Source organism: Oreochromis niloticus, unplaced genomic scaffold (genome assembly GCF_001858045.2).
Source record: "Oreochromis niloticus isolate F11D_XX unplaced genomic scaffold, O_niloticus_UMD_NMBU tig00002753_pilon, whole genome shotgun sequence".
In the NCBI taxonomy this organism is placed as follows: Eukaryota; Metazoa; Chordata; class Actinopteri; order Cichliformes; family Cichlidae; genus Oreochromis; species Oreochromis niloticus.
This window is the reverse complement of record NW_020327713.1, coordinates 130134-158011: the sequence shown is the minus strand read 5'-3', so window position 1 is coordinate 158011 and position 27878 is coordinate 130134. Positions and strand designations below refer to the sequence as shown.

Sequence of the window (27878 nt, the reverse complement as noted above, 5' to 3'; positions counted from 1 at the left end):
TCGGTGGGGTTGTGTTTCCTTGCTTTGACTATAGCCCATGTCACTGAGATCCAAGCCAGATGGGATAAGGCTCAAATAATTATGGTCTGCTTTTAAACCTCAGTGATTTAAATAGATTTTTCTGCTTCAATAATGCATATATGAACACAACATTTATAATACTTCTACCAGTATTCAGCTTTTATTTATGTGAATGTTTTTCCAGTCCGCAACCATGTGAGCAGCATCTGTAGCACATGGGGCAGGGAGCACTTCAAGACGTTCGATGGTGATGTGTACCAGTTTCCTGGCATGTGTGAATACAACCTGGTCTCTGACTGCCATGACACCTTCCCAGAGTTCTCTGTGCACATGAAGAGGAAGGAAAACGATGGAAACCCAACAGTCAGTTATGTGGTGGTCACCATCAGCGATTTTGCATTTCACCTCAGCAAGGATGTGGTCACTGTGAACGACCTGCCGTAAGTTAGAAAAAAAAAGCAACTCAGATATAATTATGATGACAATGATAATCTTTTATCTCAGATATATAAAACCAATATATACACACATTCCTAATGACATGAATCAACCACTCAATCATCAATTCTGAAATAGAGTAGGAAGAAATATCCACATGCTTATTAATCTCTCAATCATTGATTGATTGATTGATTGATTCACCATGTTCATCATTATCCACACTTCCCCTCAGCACTTGTATACACTAAAAAAACACATTAAAATAACATCATTATATATATTATCAGTCATCAATTTCATTAATTTCACATTCTTCTAAAGCAGGTTTCGAAAAATTAGTTTGAACTGAATAATGCTTGAACATTGCTGTAGGTCCACTGGAAAACTGTTCCCACAGTTTTACTCCACAAATGGAAATGCACTGTTGTTCGTTTGAGTCTTCAAATTTAACTTTCCCCTCAAGTTATACTCCCCTTCTGTCTCCAAAAACATCGTCTGTCATTTTCCTGATAACATATCTGGCTTTATTTATGTTTTCTGTGTAGATTTATGTTTTATGAGGTCCATGAATTTAAAGATTTGTTGATTCCAAAACTAAAATTTTAGTGTGGTCGTTGAATCTGGCTTCATTTAATGATTGTGGTTGCTTTTTACTGAAGTTTAGATAATGACTGAATTTAAGTTTTTTATACATTAACCCAGAATTTAAGACAGTACTCTTAAGTATGGCGATATAAGTGAACATTTGAAGTACACAGAGTGATTTATAATGCAAAATACATTATTCAGTACAGAGATGCTTCTTATATAATGTTAATTATAGATATAAATGAATTATAATTGTGAAAAATTTATTATCTTTCTTCTCAGTGTCAAACTTCCACACTACCAGGCCGGAGTACAAATGGAAAGAAATGCAGTCTACATCAAGCTCCAGTCCAAAGTTGGCATCATTGTTATGTGGAACCTTGATGATGCAGTCATGGTAAATCCTTAAAATAGACAGATCCAATAGAATATTTTTATGACATATATTCTTTTATTAATAACTAACAGCCCAACCCTCCAGAAATACTTTGCCATATTTTGTCTGTGTGACATTTAAATAAATACACTGCATTTGAGTTGAATTGCCGACTACCTGGTTCACTACAACAATAGTTACAGTGGTTACTATTGTCTTTGCATACATGTAAAGTCCTTATATGTCGCAAGTTTGATGCATTCATTTAATTTTATTTTGTCATGTTATATATTTTTATATCTTAAACATGTCATGTCTGCTTTCTAAAACTTTTTCTAACCCTTTACTCCGTGTTTAAGGTGGAAATTGATAATGATTACACTAACCGCACTTGTGGACTTTGTGGAGATTTTAACGGTGTTCCAGTCTACAATGAGTTCCTCCTTGATGGTAAAAGCTGTTGATCATTTATTACTTTTTTAATCTATAATATGCTGGCTATTGTGTGTCCCTACTAATGTAATTGTATGCAAAAGGTCGCAAAATCAGCCCCATTGAGTTTGAATTCTTTTGATCGGGTTGTTCCTGCTTGTTCGCCCATCCTGTACCGTCTTTGGGCCATCGTCCAAATGATGATTGTGAGGACCCATATGAAGAGGAAGATGTGTCACAGGAAGCTATGAATGTGCCACAGTCATGCAAAGAGTTTGTGAGTTTTGTTACCTACTTTAGCCAGGTTTAACGAAAGAGATCTGATGGTTTTTTGTTTGCATTAACTAATTGTGCACATGTCTACTCACTTTTAGCAAAACACCTGTGAAGAGATGCTGCATGCAGAAACCTGGAGCTCCTGCACCAAACTGATTGACCCTGAGCCTTACATTCAGGCCTGTGTGCAGGACATGTGTGGCTGTACCAACCATTCAGATGACTTTTGTGTCTGCAGCACACTCTCTGAGTTCTCTCGACAGTGTTCCCATGCAGGAGGGGAGCCTCCCAACTGGAGGACTTCTGAGTTCTGTGGTAAAATTTTGTTTTCTCTTTCTGTTTGGCTTTTATTTTTGTCTTTTATATATTAAGGGGTAGAGAGAGTATCAAAACACTGAAATATCTATCAAAATTTGGGAAACGTCTGAAGTAAAATAAGTGCACAAAAAATCTGCTGTTTTAACACGCAAGTGAAAAACCTTAAGTTGATGTTTAAACACTTTGCGTAAATCCCCACCTCCTTCACAGCCAAACAGTGCCCATTCAACATGGTTTATGAAGAGAGTGGATCCCCTTGTGTGGATACCTGCACGCATCAAGACACAAGCTCATTCTGTGAGGACCACAAAATGGACGGCTGCTTCTGTCCTCCTGGTTAGTGCTCATAACAAATAAGTTTCTTTCTACACACCTGTTAAAGCTTCTCTTTTTCATGGGATGTTACCTTCAAATGCCAACCTTCCATTTCAGGAACCGTGTTCGATGACATTTCCATGAGGGGGTGTATTGCTCAGTCTGAATGCCAGTGCAAGCATGGAAAAATCTATGAATCTGGTGAAGTTTACAGACAGGAGCGAGAGGAATGGTAACGTTCATAATGCTACCAGAAAGTAATTTTTTACAATGTGTCCGCATATTTTGATATCTTAATGAATTTGTTTGTTTTTTCATCACATGTTTTGAGGGTAGATGGGCTTGTGAAAGTCTTTCAACACCTTCTACGTGTGCGGTTGAATAAGGCTCACATGTAACCACCTTTGATGGGAAAGACTTCACCTTCCACGGAGACTGTTACTACACCCTGGCCAAGGTGGAAAGAAAGGTAAGCATTAGCTTCGTACAGTCAAATTTTAGACTGTGTTGGGCACATGTAAGCAAAAAAAATATTGGATTAGGCTAATTTTGTTTTCTTTTGCTCACATAATGCATATTTCAGGATGATGCAAGCCCTAAGTTTACCATTCTGGTCAAACTGGCACCATGTGCACACCAAGACTATGACACCTGTCTGAAGACCCTCAAAATCCTGCTGAACAATGACAGAAACAATGTGAGTTCAATACTGGGCTCGTGCTTTAAATAGATACTGACAGCTGCAACACCCTAATGATCAATTCTGTTTTTATTCAGGTGTTAACATTCACTGCTGATGGCGCAGTAAAGCAGAATATGCAGAGTATAAGTTTGCCGTACTTCTCAGGTTGGTCAGAAAACAAGGAATTTTCAATTTAAGATGTTACTTTCATTTATGCTGAGACGTAAGAAGTTAGCCAAACTGATTTTTGTGTTTCTCTGCATTCACAGGGGATATCAGTATATTCCATGCTTCGTCCTTTCACATCATCCTCCAGACCAGTTTTGGTTTGCAAATTCAGATCCAACATGTGCCCCTCATGCAAGTCTATGTCAGCCTGGAGCAGAGCTACAGAGAAAAGACACGTGGTAAGTTTTACATTAGTCTTCAAGCATTATATCATGAGGACTAATATGCATTTATTAAATAACCATTTACTGCAAGAGTTAAAGAATGTTGTCTGTTGAAGATGATTATAGTAATTTTGATGTATCTGTGTATTTCGAAACAAACTTTGCCATTTGCAGCTTAAACAAATTAAACACCAGCAGATTATGTTGACTTCAATGATTCATATGTTGTTTTTTTAATTAAACACTTTAAATACTTTTTTTCCCGATGCAGTATGATCTGCGATGCACTTTAAAAGCTAAAAGGTTGAAATAAATGTCCTCACTCTTAGAGCTACAGCGAGAAATTTAAAAAATAATGAGGGCGCTCGTAGTAGAGTGTTAGCTTCTTCAGATGAAAAGGAACCAGCTAAGATGGTGCGGGCAGCTAACTGGTATGCCAAAATGAAAAGCTTATCTGGAAGGTTCAGTGGAAGGTAGACGCTGAGGTAGCCACAGAACATAATAGAGAAATTGTGTTTTATGTGACCAGGAATAATCTCAGGATTGTTCCACTCTGAATACCACCCAACAAGCAAGCCATTGAAAATTATTTGGTTTCATACAAGTTTTTTTCTTCAGCGTTCTTATTTGCATTTCATGATCATTTCTTCATTAAAAATCTGTATTTTTAGGTTTATGTGGGAACTACAACATGGTCCTGTCTGATGACATGAACACTCGTCAGGGAATTGTGGAGGGAAGTGCAGCAGCTTTTAGTAACTCCTGGAAGGCTGGCCATGTATGCCAAGACAGAGAAGAAAGACTTGATGACCCTTGTTCTTTCAGCGTGGAAAATGGTAAACTGGAAAGTTTTTTTGTCCATCAACTTTATTTCTTATTTCTTACTTTATTGTCCAAGCTTATGTTTTTTCTTAACTCCACCTATTTATTTAGTGGGTTTAGGTTAATTAGTAACTATAAATTGGTCATAGGTGTGAATGTGACTTCAAATGGTTGTCTATCCTCTATGTGATAGCCCTGTTACACACTGGCAACGTGTCCAGGGTGTGTCCAGGGTTTACCCTGCATCCCACACACACCCCCCACCTTGCGACCCTGACAAGGATAAGTGGAAGAGAATGGATGGATGGATGGATGGATGGAAGTTTATTTCTTTAATTGCTATCATCTGCTTGAAACAGATTTTCCAGGTTCTAAATGAAACATATTTGAACAAGCAAGAAATATAAACAAGAAATTAAATTTTTACTCATCTACTTGTAGAAAAGTATGCCAATCACTGGTGCGCCTTGCTACGACAGCCAAATAGTACCTTTGCAGAGTGCCATTCTGTGGTGGATCCTGAGATTTACTACAAGGTACAACAAAACCTCTCTGTGTGTCTTTAACTAAATACGGTGGGACTGTAATACAATAAAAATGTGTTCACTGTTTTCTACAGCGATGTACTTATGCTAGCTGTAACTGTGAGAAGAGCGAGGACTGCCTGTGTGCTGTTTTCTCCTCCTACGCAAGAGCTTGTGCATCAAAGGGAGTGTTCTTGACAGACTGGAGAGATAATGTGTGCGGTAAGGGTATCTGAAACAGCTCAGTAATGAAGTTTGATGAGCATGTTCTCTTTTATCAGTCAGTCCAAAACTATGAAGTAATCACTGTCATATTTTCTGTAAAACAGACAAATACACCAAGAACTGCCCAGAATCTCAGACCTTCTCTTACAAACATCAGAGATGCCAGCTGACTTGCAGATCTTTGAGCTTAAACCAGCAGAGCTGCACCTCTGATTTCTTGCCTGTGGATGGCTGTTCCTGCGCTGAGGGTCACTACCTAGATGACAATGGCATCTGTGTCCCAGTGGCAAAGTGTCCCTGTTACCATAATGAAGTCTACGTGAAGTCAGGCAAGTCCATCAGCATCAACAACGAGCGCTGGTGAGTCACTTCAGGATTTCAAATGAAACATCCTAAACTAAGGATTAAGCAGGACTGTAACACATGTAGTATGAGGGATTTAAAAAAACGTTTTATATTTTGGTGTCTTTTTCTAGCGTATGCACTAACGGAGTTCTTCATTGCCATTCTGGGAGAACCCGCATGTCAAGTCCGTTTTTTTTCTTCTTCAATGCAAGCATTTTGTTAAGACAATATACAGCATATTAAAGCAATGTTTCTTTTCCCCCTACAGTTTCTACAGCTTGCCCTTCTCCTAAACAATACTTCAACTGCTCCACTGCAAGCGCAGGAGTTGTTGGAGTGCAGTGTGCTCGAACTTGTTTAAATCTGGAAAATGATGATTGTGTGAGTTGTTTTTGATGCTGTGCTTTAGCTGATCTCTCAGTCTCAAAAAACTGAATCTAATTATTTAATGTTATACGCATACACTCAGTAGTAGGCAGTTTTGTAATACAATTTTTAACAGTGTCAGAAATTTTTTATTTTATTTTTTCATCAATGTGGTCTTTGTATCCTCCCAGGATGCCACCGAGTGTGAATCTGGTTGTCGGTGTCCCAGTGGCCTCCTTGATGATGGTAAAGGTTTCTGTGTGAAAGAAAGTGACTGTCCATGCAAGCATGAAGGCCATCTCTATGCCTCTGGAACAAGAATACCTAATCAGTGCAACACCTGGTAGGACCTTATTTTATTTTCTAATTAATTATTGTAGAGTAATAAACAGTATTTGTCATATATGGCATGTTTTTTTCACAGTATTAAAAGTGTATTGTATTTACTTTTCTTGATACATTTAGTACCTGCCAAAGTGGAAAATGGACATGCACAGAGAAAAAATGTCCAGCAACTTGCATTATTTATGGAAGTGGTCACTACACCACATTTGATCAGAAAACATATGCATGTCAAGGACAGTGTGGCTATATTGCTGTAAAGGTAAATAATGTATGCCAAAATCATCTGAAGAACAACTGTCACCTGAATTCACCTCCTCATGCCCTTGTCCAATGTTTCCCATAAAAACGAACATTGAACAATTAAGAACAAAGTCTGTCATGCAACTCTAACTTCCTTCCATTAACACTGTATCGTTTCTTTACCAAATACAATTTCATAGTTACAACTCTTGGGTTAAAGTGCAAGGAGAAAATGGCTTACATTTAAATAAAAAACATCATCATCAGTATCAAAAATTCAATTATTCATTTGAACAATTGCAAGGAGCAAAGGCTCTATATTTTAAATAATATCAGGGATCAGAAAATCATTTTTCTAAGTGTAAAGATTTCAGACACAGTTAAGACTTATGAATTGCCTACACAGTGACTCAAAAATTGATTACATAAAAATTCAAAGGCAGTTAGTCAATGTATGACATGTGAGTGCATGATCTTGTTCCTGTTATTGTAACCATAAAAAACACAAAGTTTAACAAGTCCCTTTTTTTATTTTTATTTTTTTTCAACAGAACAACTGTGGCAATAAAACAGTGCACGACAACTTTGGAGTTATCACTGAAAATGTACCTTGTGGCTCTACGGGCACCACCTGCTCTAAAAGAGTCAGAATTCAAATGGGGGTAAGATCAGACACAAAACACACTCCCAAAGTTTTCTCATGCAAACATAGTAAATTTAAATAAATGTATTTTTAGCATTGCAGTTGAACCAGCAGAAATTTCCTTCTCCTTCATTACAGAGAAGGGAAATCAAACTATCAAGGGGAAGATTTGAAGAGGATCATCTGGGACATGAGCCTCATATCCAGTACAGAATAAGGAATGTTGGCTTGTATGTGGTTGTAGAATCTGTCATCGGTGTGGCAGTGATGTGGGATCGCAAAACAGCTGTTCGGATCCTGCTGGAACCAACGCACAGTGTGAGTGACAGTGGTACATTAAATTAAATTTTAGATATTTTTGTACATTAAATTAAAGTTTAGATATTTTTAATGCAATGTACCCTTTTATTCTCGCCACATTCTTGATGTTTTCAATACCATATATTGAAACAGAAAAAAAAATCCTAGAGGAGCCCCATCTAATAATGAAATGTATGGTAAATGTAAATCACTATATTGGGGGTGTACAAATTCATGGGCTGCATCCTCCTTGAGGCTGCATTTGTAGACTGATTACGTCAAAGTGACGTGACAAAGGCTGCCCAAATTCGTAGACTCCATAAACCGACAAATGTGTCCTCCTTTTCCCCGAATTTGAAGAATGGGTCGGGTTATCCTTCGTGGCCCACCATATTCCAAAATTCATAGTGCGGCCCAAACAATTCCAGTTTTCAGCAACGGCGGCCGCTTATAAGTTTTAATATTACTCTTATTACTCTTTCTGGGTACAAAAAAATCTACTTTTCACATATTTTCAGGTAGCTGTGTAAACGTCAAATATCTGCTCAGTTTATCAAGATATCATATATTTGCAAAAGTGCTCTGACGTTTTCAGAGACATCTGTTACCAACCAGGTTGATAGCCAGGAGCGTGAGGGTCACTAAAGCCGGTGAGAACGGCAAACTCCTGGCACATTTTCAGATCACCAGGCGCGGTCTTTCGCTACTCAGGTTAAACGTGATATATAAGTCTTAGATTAAAAAAATGCTATTGTTTGGCTTTTACAGTGTTTTATTTTGTTCGTGAGTAAAATAAAACACACTGAGATTAAACTTATTTGATTAGATTAGATAAAATAAAACTTTATTAATCCCCTGGATGGGTTCCTCCTTGGTTTTCACAATGCTGAGTAAACGTCAAACAGAAAACTGATTAAACAGAAGTATGAGATAGTCAAGAATTTACACCAGTGTCCTGTTATATTTTAGATAGAAAGGAGCAGCTGGCCGAGTTTATTAAATTAATCCGAGACAGCGGTGATGCAAATCTGAAGGCTAGACCAACCAATTTCACAGATGTTTACTTCTGGCCTATCTGACCTTCAGAGGACCCGGCCCACATTGACTGCGGAGGACGGGTCCTCAAGAAGATGCAGCCTATGTATTTCGACACCCCTATTATATTTATAAACATCACGCATTGTTTGATTGACTCTTTTGTATGATTATACAGGGAGAGGTGTGTGGTCTGTGTGGAAATTTTGATGGTGATGGACAGAATGACTACACCACCCAGGGTCAGCTGGTGGTGAACAATCCACTCGAATTTGCAAACAGCTGGAAAGTTTCTAGCTCCTGTCCAGATGTGGAGGAGAACACTGATCCTTGCACATTGACACCCGGTCGACATCTGTGGGCAAAAATGATGTGTAGCATCATAACTGGAGACACATTTAAAGAATGCCGCAAAAAGGTAATGACAATTTGTAGGTTTCTATTTCATGTAATTATGAAACACTTTGGTAAAAAAAGTCATCATCAAATTTGCACCACTGGACAGGTTGACCATCGTCCATTTTATGACAACTGTGTGAAAGACTCATGTGCCTGCGACACTGGAGGAGACTGTGAATGTTTCTGCACAGCGGTTGCTGCTTATGCTCAGGCTTGCAATGAGCATGATGTTTGCGTTGCGTGGAGAACTCCAGAGATCTGTCGTAAGTAACATATGTTATTAAAATTTAATTTTCCAACCTTTTCTGACACCTGACTTTTTCTTTGAAGCCTTAAATTCATGTGAGTGAAGTGTTAACAACTACAGAAACATCTGTGCTATATATCAGCCTGCTCAGGAAATCTACCCCTTTATTTTTTATATTGTTACTAATAATGAATAAACTTAACCTTTTCTGTATCAAGCTATGCTCAATAAACAATAAGAACCAAACTGGACACATGCTTTTGCAAGTTCACGAAACATCTGAAACTGAATTCTCTATTTTTTAAAACATATTCAGACCATTAATTAAAGAGTGGGTGGGATTTAGTGACCCCATCATGAAAATTCTGAGGGAAATTCCAAAATATCATCAATAGACTATGTGCACCTTAGCATATGCTACTTCCGGTGGGGAAACTCCTGTAGGGCGCTTCGTTTCCCGTGTGATATTCGCTCCTTGTTTACTGCCGCTTTTTCCAAGACAAGTCAACCAAATGAATGAATCAAGGGGCGATTTACATTTTTTGAGATGTCTTGGGCATTTACGGAATATATATGTAGATGCTATTCATAGACCTGGCGATATTTTTCCCCCGTGCCACAGAGCAAAACAGACAAAGGATTCAATTTCTCTATTTCTCAGTATTTGTAAACAGCGGTCCCTCGAATATTGCGGGTGTTATGTTCTAAAAATAACCAATAGGTGAAATCAAGTAGCCAATTTTATTTTTTGACGGTGCAAAACGATTTGTCGACATTCTGTTGGGGAAAAAATGTACAAACATACAGTACTGCACTTCAGAGTCACACTGCTAGCAATCGATGCTGCGATTCTGTACTGTACAGGACGGCAGCCGATCAGGACGCAGGACACAATGTGATGTTAAAAAAAAAAAAAAAAGCATGCAAACTTGCACTAAAAATCTGCGAAACAGCGAGGTGAAAAGGATTTTTTTCACAGTTTGTTGACATGCTGTGTAGGTGTCTTCTTGACTAGCTGATATCGACATAACAGGGAAACATCTGGCTTAGACTATTGTTCCCCTGTAGTTTGAATGCAGAACATTTGCCTGTTTAAATCATAAGAACTGTCACTATACAGAGATGTGCTTCTGAATGTGGACGACATGTCTTCTGATTTTGTAATGCAGTTCTGCTTGTGTTGAGTTATGTAAATAACCGATCAATCTAAACTCTTTAAACGTCAGAATTGATCATTAGATTTTTTTTATGACACAACACTGGTGAGTGTTCCCACCTTCTGCTCTTTGTAACTTAATGCGATCTTTCCATTTTCGTGTTTAAGTAAAGCTACCGGAAATGTACAACCCTACAAACCAGGAAGTTAGCATTTTCTCGTGCACAGGGTCTATTAAGTATTTCTGTCATTCACCTTATAAAATTTTGATATGAGACAGTGTAAAGTGAAGTTTGAACCTCACATTACAAATTTTAATTAGTAGATATATAGATTAATAGATTTATATCTCTCTATATATTATATATTTTATATATTTCAACAATTTCATTTTCAAAATAAATAGCATGATTTCATGTTTTTTTCTTCCTAGCTATCTATTGTGATTACTACAATGGCCCAACAGAATGCACTTGGCACTACAACCCTTGCCACACCCCGTGCTACAAGACCTGTTTGAATCCAAAAGGTGTATGTTTCAATCCGATACCCACCCTGGAAGGTAAGTGGTTAAGTGGGATCAGTTTGTATGATCAAGAATCAAATTAATGTGCCATTGAGAAATGTTGAAAGGTTCTATTATGTGATTTTCTTCTACAGGCTGTTATCCTGTATGCCCAGAAGATAAGCCCATATTTGATGAGAAAAACCAAACATGTGTGGATGTATGTGCAGAGACAACTACAACTGCACCTCCAACTACAACTACAACCACAACCATACCTCCAACTACCACGACGACAACCACAACTACCACGACGACAACCACAACTCCACCTCCTCCAACCACAACTCCACCTCCTCCAACCACAACTCCGCCTCCTCCAACCACAACTCCGCCTCCTCCTACCACAACTACAACCCCAACTCCGCCTCCTCCTACCACAACTACCCCTCCTCCTCCTACCACAACTACAACCCAATCTCCACCTCCCACTACCACAACTACAAGCCCACCTCCTCCAACCACAACTACGACCCCTCCTACTACTACATCTACTACAACTACAACCCCACCTCCCACTACATCAACTACGACACCACCTACTACTACTACAAATACAACCCCACCTCCCACTACCACTACAACCCCACCTCCTCCTACCACAACAACTACAACCCCAACTACGCCTACTCCTGCCACAACTACATGCATTCCAGGTACCGAATCTGAGTGGTCAGAATGGTATAATGTGGATAAAGATCAAACAGACAAAAGTGACTGGGAAACATATGAAAATATCACAAATAGTGGTCATCAAATATGTGACAATATTGAAGAGATTGACTGTAGAGCAGTAGGTTACGAGGACATAACACTTGATGACTATGTGGCTCAAACTGGCCAAGTTGTTACTTGTGATAAGGATATTGGTTTAGCATGTAGAGTGGAGGAACAGGTTAGACCTCCATTTAAGTGTTTTGATTACAAAATCAGGGTATGTTGTAAGACTGTCATATGTTCGAGCACAACTATGACTCCGCCTCCCACTAGCACAACTACGACCTCTCCTCCTACTACTACAACTACCACGCCACCTCCCACTACCACAACTACGACCCCTCCGCCTACAACTACAACCCCACCTCCCACTACTACAACTACAACCCCGCCTCCCACTACTACAACTACAACCCCACCTCCTCCTAGTACCACAACTACGACCCCTCCTCCTACAACTACGACCCCTCCTCCTACAACTACGACCCCTCCTCATACAACTACGACCCCTCCTCCCACTACCACAACTACAACCCCTACTACTACTACTACTACAACTACGACCCCTCCTCCCACAACTACAACCCCATCTCCCACAACCACAACTACAACCACTCCTCCTCCTACTACAACTACAACCCTACCTCCTCCAACCACAACTACGACCCCTCCTCCTACAACTACAACCCCACCTCCTCCTACTACAACTACAACCCCTCCTCCTACAACTACAACCCCACCTCCTCCGACTACTACTACAACTACAACCACTCCTCCTCCTACTACAACTACAACCCTACCTCCTCCTACTACAACTACAACCACTCCTCCTCCAACCACAACTACGACCCCACCTCCTCCAACCACAACTACGACCCCACCTCCTCCAACCACAACTACGACCCCACCTCCTACAACTACAACCCAACCTCCCACTACCACAACTACAACTCCTCCTCCTCCTACTACAACTACAACTCCTCCTCCTCCTACTACAACTACGACCCCTCCTCCTACAACTACAACCCAACCTCCCACTACCACAACTACAACTCCTCCTCCTCCTACTACAACTACAACTCCTCCTCCTCCTACTACAACTACGACCCCTCCTCCTACAACTACAACCCCACCTCCTCCTCCTACAACTACAACTCCTCCTCCTCCTCCTACAACTACAACTCCTCCTCCTCCTCCTACAACTACAACCCTACCTCCTCCAACCACAACTACGACCCCTCCTCCTACTACTACTACAACCCCACCTCCTCCAACCACAACTACAACCCCACCTCCTCCTACTACTACTACTACAACTACAACCCCACCTCCCACTACCACAACTACAACCACTCCTCCTCCTACTACAACTACAACCCCACCTCCTCCAACCACAACTACGACCCTTCCTCCTACAACTACAACCCCACCTCCTCCTACTACTACTACTACTACTACAACTACAACCCCACCTCCCACTACCACAACTACAACCGCTCCTCCTCCAACCACAACTACGACCCCTCCTCCTACAACTACAACCCAACCTCCCACTACCACAACTACGACTCCTCCTCCTCCTACTACAACTACGACCCCACCTCCTCCAACCACAACTACGACCCCTCCTCCTACAACTACAACCCAACCTCCCACTACCACAACTACGACTCCTCCTCCTCCTACTACAACTACGACCCCACCTCCTCCAACCACAACTACGACCCCACCTCCTCCAACCACAACTACGACCCCACCTCCTCCAACCACAACTACGACCCCACCTCCTCCAACCACAACTACGACCCCTCCTCCTACAACTACAACCCAACCTCCCACTACCACAACTACAACTCCTCCTCCTACTACAACTACAACCCCACCTCCTCCAACCACAACTACAACCCCACCTCCTCCAACCACAACTACAACCCACCCTCCTCCTACTACTACTACTACAACTACAACCCCACCTCCTCCAACCACAACTACGACCCTCCTCCTCCTACTACAACTACAACCCCACCTCCTCCAACCACAACTACAACCCCACCTCCTCCAACCACAACTACGACCCCACCTCCTCCAACCACAACTACGACCCCACCTCCTCCAACCACAACTACGACCCCTCCTCCTACAACTACAACCCACCCTCCTCCTACTACTACTACAACTACAACCCCACCTCCTCCAACCACAACTACAACCCCACCTCCTACAACTACAACCCAACCTCCCACTACCACAACTACAACTCCTCCTCCTACTACAACTACAACCCCACCTCCTCCAACCACAACTACGACCCCTCCTCCTACTACTACAACCCACCCTCCTCCTACTACTACTACAACCCAACCTCCCACTACCACAACTACAACCCCTACTACTACTACTACTACTACAACTACAACCCCTCCTACTACTACTACAACTACAACCCCTCCTCGTACAACTACAACCCCACCTCCCACTACCACAACTACAACTCCTCATCCTCCTACTACAACTACAACCCCACCTCCTCCAACCACAACTACGACCCCTCCTCCTACTACTACAACCCACCCTCCTCCTACTACTACTACAACCCAACCTCCCACTACCACAACTACAACCCCTACTACTACTACTACTACAACTACAACCCACCCTCCTCCTACTACTACTACAACTACAACCCCACCTCCTCCAACCACAACCCCACCTCCTCCAACCACAACTACGACCCCTCCTCCTACAACTACAACCCACCCTCCTCCTACTACTACTACAACTACAACCCCACCTCCTCCAACCACAACTACGACCCCTCCTCCTACAACTACAACCCAACCTCCCACTACCACAACTACAACCACTCCTCCTCCTACTACAACTACAACCCCACCTCCTCCAACCACAACTACAACCCCACCTCCTCCTACTACTACTACAACTACAACCCCACCTTCCACTACCACAACTACAACCACTCCTCCTCCTACTACAACTACAACCCCACCTCCTCCAACCACAACTACGACCCTTCCTCCTACAACTACAACCCCACCTCCTCCTACTACTACTACAACTACAACCCCACCTCCCACTACCACAACTACAACCCCACCTCCTCCAACCACAACTACAACCCCACCTCCTCCAACCACAACTACGACCCCTCCTCCTACAACTACAACCCAACCTCCCACTACCACAACTACAACTCCTCCTCCTACTACTACAACTACAACCCAACCTCCTCCAACCACAACTACGACCCCTCCTCCTACAACTACAACCCAACCTCCCACTACCACAACTACAACTCCTCCTCCTCCTACTACAACTACAACCCCACCTCCTCCAACCACAACTACGACCCCTCCTCCTACAACTACAACCCCACCTCCTCCTACTACTACTACAACTACAACCCCACCTCCTCCAACCACAACTACAACCCCACCTCCTCCAACCACAACTACAACCCCACCTCCTACAACTACAACCCACCCTCCTCCTACTACTACTACAACTACAACCCCACCTCCTCCAACCACAACTACGACCCCTCCTCCTACAACTACAACTACAACCCCACCTCCTCCAACCACAACTACGACCCCTCCTCCTACTACTACAACCCACCCTCCTCCTACTACTACTACAACCCATCCTCCCACTACCACAACTACAACCCCTACTACTACTACTACAACTACAACCCCTCCTCCTACAACTACAACCCCTCCTCCTACAACTACGACCCCTCCTCCTACAACTACAACCCCACCTCCTCCAACCACAACTACAAACCCACCTCCTCCAACCACAACTACGACCCCTCCTCCTACAACTACAACCCAACCTCCCACTACCACAACTACAACCACTCCTCCTCCAACCACAACTACAACCCCACCTCCTCCAACCACAACTACGACCCCTCCTCCTACAACTACAACCCAACCTCCCACTACCACAACTACAACTCCTCCTCCTCCTACTACAACTACAACCCACCTCCTCCAACCACAACTACAACCCCACCTCCTCCAACCACAACTACAACCCCACCTCCTCCAACCACAACTACGACCCCTCCTCCTACAACTACAACCCACCCTCCTCCTACTACTACTACAACTACAACCCCACCTCCTCCAACCACAACTACGCCCCCTCCTCCTACAACTACAACCCAACCTCCCACTACCACAACTACAACTCCTCCTCCTCCTACTACAACTACAACCCCACCTCCTCCAACCACAACTACGACCCCTCCTCCTACTACTACAACCCACCCTCCTCCTACTACTACTACAACCCAACCTCCCACTACCACAACTACAACCCCTACTACTACTACTACAACTACAACCCCTCCTCCTACAACTACAACCCCACCTCCCACAACCACAACTACAACCACTCCTCCTCCTACTACAACTACAACCACTCCTCCTCCTACTACAACTACAACCCCACCTCCTCCAACCACAACTACAACCCCACCTCCTCCAACCACAACTACGACCCCTCCTCCTACAACTACAACCCCACCTCCTCCTACTACTACTACAACTACAACCCCACCTCCCACTACCACAACTACAACCACTCCTCCTCCTACTACAACTACAACCCCACCTCCTCCAACCACAACTACAACCCCACCTCCTCCAACCACAACTACGACCCCTCCTCCTACAACTACGACCCAACCTCCCACTACCACAACTACAACTCCTCCTCCTCCTACTACAACTACAACCCCTCCTCCTCCTACTACAACTACAACCCCACCTCCTCCAACCACAACTACAACCCCACCTCCTCCAACCACAACTACGACCCCTCCTCCTACAACTACAACCCAACCTCCCACTACCACAACTACAACTCCTCCTACTCCTACTACAACTACAACCCCACCTCCTCCAACCACAACTACAACCCCACCTCCTCCAACCACAACTACGACCCCTCCTCCTACAACTACAACCCAACCTCCCACAACTACAACTCCTCCTCCTCCTACTACAACTACAACCCCACCTCCTCCAACCACAACTACAACCCCACCTCTTCCAACCACAACTACGCCCCTCCTCCTACAACTACAACCCCACCTCCTCCAACCACAACTACGACCCCTCCTCCTACAACCACAACCACGCCTCCTCCAACCACAACTACGACCCCTCCTCCTACAACTACAACCCAACCTCCCACTACCACAACTACAACCACTCCTCCTCCTACTACAACTACAACCCCACCTCCTCCAACCACAACTACGCCCCTCCTCCTACAACTACAACCCCACCTCCTCCAACCACAACTACGACCCCTCCTCCTACAACTACAACCCCACCTCCCACTACCACAACTACAACCCCACCTCCTACTACTACAACTACAACCCTACCTCCTCCAACCACAACTACAACCACTCCTCCTCCTACTACAACTACAACCCCACCTCCTCCAACCACAAGTACGACCCCTCCTACTACTACTACAACTACAACCCAACCACCCACTACCACAACTACGACCCCTCCTCCTACAACTACAACCCAACCACCCACTACCACAACTACGACCCCTCCTCCTACAACTACAACCCCACCTCCTACAACCACAACTACGACCCCTCCTCCAACAACTACAACCCTACCTCCTCCTACCACAACTACAACAACTACAACCGAACCACCCACTACCACAACTACGACCCCTCCTCCTACAACTACAACCCATCCTCCTCCTACCACAACTACGACCCCTCCTACTACTACTACAACTACAACCCAACCTCCTACTACAACTACAACCCTACCTCCCACTACAACCCTACCAACGCCAACAACTTCAGAAACACCGGATTGTCCTGACTGGGGTGTTTCAGTAAGCGTTATAATTTTTAATAATTTATGTTATTTTATGCCCTTCCAAACTGAATTTACTAAGACTTAAATGACTTCAATGACATGACTATTTTGGTTTGTTTAGTGCCTCACTTTCTTTAAGTTTTGCAACCTTTTCCCATGTTCTTAAAGCAAAACGAGACGTTCTATTTGTGCAACTGCACAATGGCCAAATGCATAGAGAACAACACAATAGAAATCGTTCCATATGAATGTCCACCTCTTCAAAACATAACCTGCACAAATGGAAAGAAGCCAGTTCTTGTGTATGACGAGTACTACTGCTGTCAATATTATACTTGTGACTGTAAGTTATTCTGTGGTTAAAACCATTTATTCCATTGATGTTGTTTTTTCCTACCTTTAACATTTTTACTTTCTTTTCAGGTGTATGTGAAGGGTGGGGAGATCCGCATTACATCACATTTGATGGACTTTTCTACAGTTATCAAGGAAACTGCACTTATATTTTGATGAAAGAGATTTTACCAATACATAACTTGGAGATTTATATTGACAACATCTTTTGTGATCCAACTGAAGATGTTTCTTGTCCACGATCAATAACAGTGGCATATGTATCAGAAGTCATCACACTCATTAATCATAATCTTATTGGAACTGCACAACTGGAGGTGAAGTTGGATATATGATTGCCAATATTTCATTGCATTTTTCTGCAAAATAACCAAGACTGCTTATTTTTTTTATAATATACACACACACACACGTATATATATATTTTACATATGGTGCTTTTATTCTTTTGTAGGCACTGAAAAATGGAAAAAGTTTGAACCTACCTTATTCTCAACAAGGTGTTAAGATAGTGAATTCAGGTCTGAACCTGATTTTAGAGATTCCTCGACTAAAAGTGGTTATTACATTTGGAATAACTGGCTTCAGTGTAACCCTTCCATTCCAGTATTTTGGCAAAAACACACAGGGCCATTGTGGTAAGACTGTTCACTGAAGTGATTAGATTTTTCAACCCTTAGTTTGAGGTTACACTGCAATATTTTTTTTTTGTTAATACTGTCAGGAACATGCAACAATAACCAATCTGATGACTGCATGTTACCTGGAGGTAAGCTGGTGGAAAGCTGTGCAGTGATGGCTGACTTTTGGCCTGTTGAAGACCCTTACAAACCCAACTGCTCAACACCACCAGCACTACCTACCAGTGCCCCTGAACCACCACCTACCTTAGCTCCATGCAAACCAGACTCCATGTGTGACCTGCTTAAAAGCAGGTAAACATTATCTGATCAATCCCAACACTTTATTCCTGTACTATTAACAGTTCACAATTTTAAACAGAATACATTTCTTTTTTGTTTCTTTTTTTAAAAACAGTGTCTTTGCAGAGTGCCATCCGTTTGTCTCTCCAGAAAATTTCTACAGAGGTTGCGTATTTGATAGCTGTCATGTTTCCAACCCAACAGTGGAGTGCACAAGTTTACAGACTTATGCTGCAGCCTGTGCTCAGGCTGGAGTTTGCATTTACTGGAGGAACCACACCACATTGTGTGGTAAGCAACCCTCCATCATTTTGTAAATTTTTTGGATTGTTTGGAATCACAAGTGACAACTTGTCACCATGCATACAAAAACCAAAAACATATACAAACACACAAAGCAATGAAGTTCTTTTCTTCTTCATCAGCTGGTGAGTGCCCATCAGGCAAAGTTTACAAGCCATGTGGTCCTGTAGAACAACCAACCTGTGAAGACAAGTAAGTTTCTGCAAAACTATGCTAAAGCAGGCAATATAGCCGTAACAAAAAGTGGCAATGCATACATTTATGGTGGCAATAAGTGAAAGTGACACTGTGCATCACCCTAACTGAATGTAATTTTACTGCTGTTTCACTATATCTTGCTTTACAGTCCCAGTGAACCAACTATGAACTACACTACTGAGGGCTGCTTCTGTCCTGATGGAATGAAACTCTTTAACAAGGAGTCTGGAATATGTGTTGAAAAATGTGGTGAGTATTTTTTTTAGATTTTTTATTTACTACTACTGACCACAAAATGTTGATTCTGTCCATGTGGACGAGGCGTTTTTAGTGGGAGAAACATTTGTAAGTAATCAAAGTGATTTCTTCTGTCTCATTTTCCCCAGCCTTATAAACAATGCATTTGCACAATGTCTGACCTCACAGCCCACTGACTGAAAAGTGGGCTTTTAGGTCAGTTCCTTGATCATTGATATGCAAATTGTCATGACCAATGATCAACAACCACTGATCAAAAACCATTGATCAAAGTGACAGGTTTCTCACACAGAAACTAAATGCAGAAGAAGAGTCACCTTTGTGGGATTTTCTTACCTGGATGATTGAGCATTCATCAAGACATACAGTGGGATGCAAAAGTTTAGGCAAACTTGTTAATAGTCATTTCCCTGTATAAATCGTTGGTCGTTACAATAAAAATGTCAGTTAAATATATCATATAGGAGACACACACAGTGATATTTGAGAAGTGAAATGAAGTTTATTGGATTTACAGAAAGTCTGCAATAATTATTTAAACAAAATCAGGCAGGTGCATAAATTTGGGTACCACAAAAAAAGAAATTAAATTAATATTTAGTAGATTGATTGATTGATTGATTGATTGATATACCTTTATTAGTCCCACAAGGGGGAAATTTCATAAGGCTGCCGACCTATTGCACGCAATGGCGGCGCCATCTTACCCTCCGACCATACATACATTACACAAGACATCACATGGGGAAGACAGGTCAGAGGGGTATAACATGGAAAAGCACCACATGAGGAAAGATAAGGAGAAAAAAATAACTCCCCCCAGACTGAGCTCCAACAGGGAGATCAGTTTGAGAACAGAAAAAAAACACCTCTGCACATAGCACATGAAAAAACTAGATCCACCTTTTGTAGGAATTACAGCCTCTTAACGGTTCCTGTAGGTTCCAATGAGAGTCTGGATTGTGGTTGAAGGTATTTTGGACCATTCCGCTTAAAAAAACATCTCTAGTTCATTCAGGTTTGATGGCTTCCGAGCATGGACAGCTCTCTTTAAGTCACACCACAGGTTTTCAATAATATTCAGATCTGGGGACTAAGATGGCCATTTCGGAACGGTGTACTTGTTCCTCTGCATAAATGCCTTAGTGGATTTTGAGCAGTGTTTCGGGTCGTTGTCTTGTTGAAATATCCAGCCCCAGCGCAGCTTTAGCTTTGTCACCGATTCCTGGACATTGGTCTCCAGAATCTGCTGATACTGAGTGGAATCCATGTGTCCCTCAACTTTGACAAGATTCCCAGTCCCTGCACTGGCCACACAGCCCCACAGCATGATGGAACCACCAACATATTTTACTGTAGGTAGTGTTAAATTCTTCCAATTCTTTCATCTTTGAGCTAAAGGAAGGACAACACTCGGTGTGTAAATGCTCAATCAACAATCATTTTATTCCAATTCTCATTATTCCATATAACACTTTTGAGCATAAACCATCCGGAGGGGAGATGAGCGCGGGAGGGTGTCCGCCTGATCTCGACGTGTCTTTTTCTCACATTCTTATAACTTCAGCCCCCCTCCAAACTAAGCATTAACATTCTTTCTCTCTTACGGTGCCTAAGTGACGGCCTTGGCTTTCTGTTTTATCTCCTCCTGACGAGATGGGGCAGAAAACCTCTACGATATGTTCTGTTCTCTTTGTAATCAGAAAAATAAGGTCATGATTCTCTGAAAACAGTATTTCTTATAACTCAGCAGTATAATGCATCATAAACAATGTAATTCATTAAAAATAAATAAGCAGTCTAATGTAATACGAATCAGAAAGTCTGCAATAATAATCAGTCTAATAAATCTAATAGTTATCACCTCTTCAGCAGAATAATGCAAAATAAAATTACATAATAGTTTCACAATCTTTAATTAGGGGTATAGCGTGGCATAAGATGATATAATAATCTCACATTAGCAGGTTTTTATCTTGGAATGATGTGTTCGTTTCCCTCCATGCATAACACCCCTTGTTATGCCCAGATAACTCAATTTTAGTTTCATCAGTCCAGAGCACCTTATTCCACAATGAAGCTGGCTTGTCCAAATGTGCTTTAGCATACCTCAAGCGGCTCTGTTTGTGCTGTGGGCGGAGAAAAGGCTTCCTCTGCATCATTCACATACAGCATCTCCTTGTGTAAATTGCGCCAAATGGTTGAACGATGCACAGTGACTCCATCTGCTGCAAGATGATGTTTTGGTGCTGGTCTGTGGATTGACTCTGACTGTTCTCACCATTCGTCAGTTCTGTCTATCCGAGATTTTTCTTTGTCTGCCACTTCAAGCCTTAACTTGAACTGAGCCTGTGGTCTTCCATTTTCTCAATATGTGGAAACAGACAGCTTAAATCTCTGAGACAGCTTTCTGTGTGTGTGTGTGTGTGTGTGTGTGTGTGTGTGTGTGTGTGTGTGTGTGTGTTTAACTGACATTTTTTATTCTAAAAACCAACGATTTATACAGGAATATAATGACTATTAACAAGGTTGCCCAAACCTTTGCATCCCACTGTACTACTACTGACTCAACTATATGTTATATTTGTGCTGTCTTTTATTTTCCAACAGGATGTCTTGATCCTGAGGGCATTCCTCGTGAGGTGAGCATTTTTCATCTTTTTTTTCCAGTTTAATTAAATTCACTTTTATTTATACAGCATCATATCACAACAATATTGTAAGGTAGACCCTACAATATTACACACAGAGAAACAACCCAAAATCATATGACCCCTTGGGGTTGAGAGAAGGAAGACAGAACAAAAGACATGCTGTGGAATGCCATGTCCAGAATGGCTGGTGTATTTGTGGAAAAAGCAGACAAGGGAGAGACGGAACTGAATCTTTAACAAAAAGTGGGCCGTTTATTTTGGGCTGATGTCAAAAATGGTAGACTAGCCAAAACATACAGAGACAAAACTAAACTAGAAACTAATGTGGGAGCAGCTAAATTACTATGATAACCAGAACATGAAATCTTAAACTGAACAGGTACATGTGAAACATGAACATGAAAAAACAAAACACAAGTATTATCATATACCTGAGCAGTAGAAATACAACTTTGACCAGACCTGACTTGACGTATAGAGAACAGACTGCCAACAAAGAACAGAGGAAGAAAGAGGAGTTAAATACACTAAAGGGTAATGAGGGAAGTGGAAACACCCGGGGAAACACAGCTGACACAAAAGAATCTGAGGCCATAGGGGAAACAAAATTAAACACATCGAACATGGAAACACAGCAAAATGGAACCTAGATAGACAAGGAGATCACACATGACAAACAGGAAAAGACTCAAGAACATGGTGACATTGATGAAACATAAACTAGAATAACACGCAATTAATCCATAACTAAATAATAATAATAATAATAATAATAATAATGAATTGCATTTATATAGCACTTTTCGAGACCCTTAAAGCGCTTTACAATTCCACTATTCATTCACTCTCACATTCACACACTGGTGGAGGCAAGTTACAGTTGGAGCCACAGTTGCCCCGGGGACAGACTGACATAAGTGAGGCTGCCATATCCCATTAACTTTGCATTAATGCAATCTACCATAAGAAAATCAAAAATACCAAAACAAACGCTGGGCCACAGACCTAGCCCCTGACATTGGAATCCAAAAATGAATAATTTCAATGCAGAGAGGTCTATTAACACATACTGAGTGTGAAATGTAACTGAAAAAGAAATACTACGCCTATTGCAGCTTAACTAAGGGAGGAATCAGGGTCACCTGATTCAGCGCTAACTACAGCAAAAAGGAACGTTTTAAACCTAATCTTAAAAATAGAGAAAGTCTCTCTCTCCTGAATCCAAACTGAATTCAAGTGCCTCAAAACCTCTACTTTTAAATACGCTAGGAGCAACAAGTAAGCCTGCAGTGCCAGAGCAAGGTGCTCTAATGGGGTGATAAAATTTAAATCTTGTTTACTTACAAGAGACAAATAATTAATTGTTGTGGTTTACTCTTTCAGTTCAATGAAAGATTTGAGTACAAATGCCAAGACTGCATCTGTGAAGAATCCACCAAGACTGTGACTTGCAAGCCTAAGGTTTGCCCACCACCAGCCATTACAAACTGCTCTGCTCCTGGGTTTGTCCTTGTTAACCAAACCAGTCCATCAGACCCCTGCTGTTCTACCTATGTTTGCCGTAAGACGTAGTATTAAAGCACATTTTATTTTTCCAGGTTGTTGTTTGATTGTGGTAATTTCTCACGGTGACATAATCTCTGCAGAATGTCAAGCTAACACCTGCCCAGTCACCAATATGAACTGTCCAATTGGATATAAGCCAGTTGTCAGTGTCCCTGTGGGAAAATGCTGTCCAGAACATACATGTGGTAAGCTAATGTCTATCTCTCTATCTCTCTATCTCTCTCTCTCTCTCTCTCTCTCTCTCTCTCTCTCTCTCTATATGGGGTTGTATATATGAAACACTTTCATGCAATTCACCTCATCTCTTCCCTAGAACCTAAACGAGTTTGTGTTCACAGAGAAACTGAATACCAGGTAAATAAAAAGCAGATGATTTGTCATTTTCTCACCTTTTTTATCTTTAAGGGTGCACATAATATGGATTTTTGTCTTTATTTGCCAGCCTGGTTCTTCAGTTCCTGTGATTGCATGTCAGGATTGTACCTGTTCCAATGAGATTGACCCAAAATCTGGTCTATTAAAAATAATTTGTGTGTTTCAACAATGTAAAGAAAGCTGTCAACTGGTAAGAGACAATAAAGCAGTCGTCTTCACTCTTACCATACATCTAAGTTTGTTTTCCTGTGGTGGTTTTGGTGAGTCACTTGCTAGATTGGCCTTCACAAGCTAAACGTGCCATCTCTCTCGGTGTCTCACAGGGATATGAATATGTGGAAAGTGATTCAGATGAATGCTGCGGGAAGTGTGTACAGACACACTGTGTTGTCAACATCAATGGAACTAAACAACTTTTGACTGTAAGCTGTTTAGAACGTCATGTGTTAATTCATCTAAGCCAAACAAGCAATATGTGTTGATGTATGTATTAAATAAATACTCCTAAGTTTGTGTGGATGCGGGTAAAGATCTATCTCACTGCTTTCTAGCAAGGAGAAACCTGGTCACCACCGGGGAATAAGTGTGAACATTACACCTGTGTCAAGAATGGTGAGACTTTAACAGCAAGCCATTCGCAGACTGTCTGCCCACCCTTCCAAGAGAGCAACTGCCAACCTGTATGTATGCTTTTAAAAATGAATCTTGATTGATTGACTGTATCTGTCTGAAATGAAACAAATTTTGTTAATGTTGTATATTTTCCTCGTTAGGACACGATTCAAACTGCAGCAAACGGCTGTTGCAAAATTTGTGAGTATAACATTTTGATATTTAACATTTTAATCCGGGACAGCACGGTGGCGTGGTGGATAACATTATTGCCTCACATCATGAAGGGACTTTAACTGAACCCTCCAGTTGTGTGCACCCACACCCCCTTACTTTAGTGCTCCTGGTCACAATTGCCCGGTCAGTTTTAACAGCTCTTAAATTAAAATAACTGAATTTTTTTCACCACCAAATTCAGTGCAGTGGGTAATTCAGTGGGTTGTTCAGTAGGTCGCTCAGTGGGTCTTTCATTTGGTCATTTGGTGTGACAAAGTTGATTAAAACACTCAAAATTCGAGTTAATAGTGTGGAGGATGTCATAATGCCTTGAGGCAATCAGATGTAAAACCCAGTATTTATGAGTGTTTTAATTCGTAAATCGGTCAGATTTACACAACAGGAAGGTGAATCCACCATCTATCTGGGGTCTTTCTGTGTGGACTTTGCATGTTCTCCGCTTGTCTGCATGGGTTCTCTCCGGGTACTCCATCTTCCTCCAATAGTCCAAACACATGCATTTAGTGGAGTTAGGTTAACTGTTCATTCTAAATTCCCCATAGGTGTGAATTTAAGTGTGAATGGTTGTGTGTCTGAGTTACCCTATGACAGAGTGTTGACCTGTCCAGAATGTACGTGCCTTTCAGCCTATGACATCTGGATAAGCGGAACAATATGGATGGATGGATTTACATTAAATAGAAATAAAAGAAACTAACTCAACATATTTTTTTGTAAAAGGCGTGGAGAAGGAGAAGGGATGCAAGTTAATGTCCATGAAAACCCATATTACAGTCAACGGTTGTCAGTCTGCCCAGGAGGTAGATATGCCATATTGTGAAGGATCCTGCAATACTTACACCATGTAAGGATACCTTTACTATTATCTCATATTTCCCTGGAAAGTTAAAAAAAGTGTTACTTTACACTTTGAGTATATTAATAAACCTTCCCCCTGCTTTCTTTAGGTACTCTGAAGCAGCAGCAGTGATGGAGCATTCCTGCTCATGCTGTAAGGAGATAAACTTCAGCAATCGCACTGCTGACCTGGTCTGCCTGAATGGAGACACGGTCCCCTACACATACATGTATGTGGAGCAGTGTGGTTGTACCAAGACGGACTGCACCAGAGCTGCTGGACATCATGTTCGCAGGAAGAGAAGCTTCACACTGCTGTGATGAAACAGTCTGTCTCTTCACAGATGTGACACACAAATGTTTCTTCCCATATTGTCTTAAAAATAATTTCACATCTTACAGAGTAATTGCTATTGTAGCTTGAGTATTTATCTACTGATCAAAATTTTAAAAAAATTGCAGCTCAGTTAATGTCTCATCTCTTTCATCTTCTTTTTTCTACTAAACCAAAATCTAAACATTTAATTTGTGTTTACATCATAAAAACCCTAAATATATTGTCTTGCTCTCCGCAATGACATTAAAGTATAGCCATAGTAGGGCTTTAAAAAATATATAATAAAGTTGGCAGGGTGAAATTTAGAAATAAAAAGACCAGGAGAATCTGCATTTTGACTGTATGGTTTTTACTAAGCTAACTACCTTTAATTTAGTAAACTCCCACCGTAAGGGTGTGTTTTAATTGATGAAACTGTGTCGTACTCAGACTCGGACATCTGATTGCTGCCTTTTACAAGCTTTATTGCACAAGCGTAAGCTAACACCAGTACAGTAACCGTTCCTTTGCAGAAGCCAGGTAATCAACTGAAAGATACAAAATAAAACAACCATACAACATTAACAAAGCAACCCTATTAATAACAGTACAGTTTGGTAATAGTCATATTTATAGCTTTAACACATCATTTAGTCAACACAGAAACTCACCAGCCTGGCTTCATCAGTCATAACAGCAATATCAATGAAAAGAAGATTAAGTAGGATCTATGAGCAGCTTTTAACACATACCATCCCAGACTTACATAAATCACTCGGCCTTAAATAAATTTGTCATTTAAGCAAATATGGGTCTGGCTGATAATAAATCACAACAAAATAAATTGGCATTATTTTGAAGTTGTCCTGTGTTCAATGTTTAGTTTTACTCTCCTCTTGTGACGTCGATATGTTCATGTGCGTCAGCTGTTTCCCCATGTGTTTCCGTTTCCCTCATTATCCTCCGGTGTGTATTTAAGTCCTCTGTTTTCTGAATGTCTTTGTCAGGTCGTCTGTTATCCCCACCGTTGTCTTAGTCATTGTCATTGTTATAGTCCCAGTCATAGAGCTTCAAAGTGTTTGTTCCTTAGTGTTTTTTAGTTTGCTTAGGGCAGGGGTGCCCAATCCCAGTCCTCGAGAGCTACTGTCCTGTAGTTTTTAGATGCACCCTACTCCAACACAGCTGAATCAAATAGTTGGATTACCTCTTCGGCATGCCATCAAGTCTGGCAAAGGCCTGCAGGGCAGTAGCTCTCGAGGACTGGGATTGGGCACCCCTGGCTTAGGGTTACATGTTTAACCCCCGCCATCATCCAAATAAAGAATCGCTTTTGTTTAAACCTGCAACTCTTCGTCCCCATCTGCTTTTGGGTCCTGTTTCAAAAAACACACCGGCGCACCCTGCCGTGACACACACACACACACACACACACACGCACACACACACACGCACACACACAAAGAAACCTGTATTTAAATGGAGCACTCAGTTAAATAAATGTTTTTGGGGATTTTTGGAGGCTCTAGCTGCTTTGGATGCCCATGTAACCCATTTCTCATCCAAGCACACTAACCATGAATTGTATTT

At 41.6% G+C, this 27878-nt stretch overlaps 1 pseudogene; it reads left to right on the top strand.

Moving 5' to 3' along the window:
• LOC102081088 (mucin-2-like) lies at positions 1-26441 on the top strand (annotated as a pseudogene).
• Positions 26442-27878: the final 1437 nt, after the last annotated feature.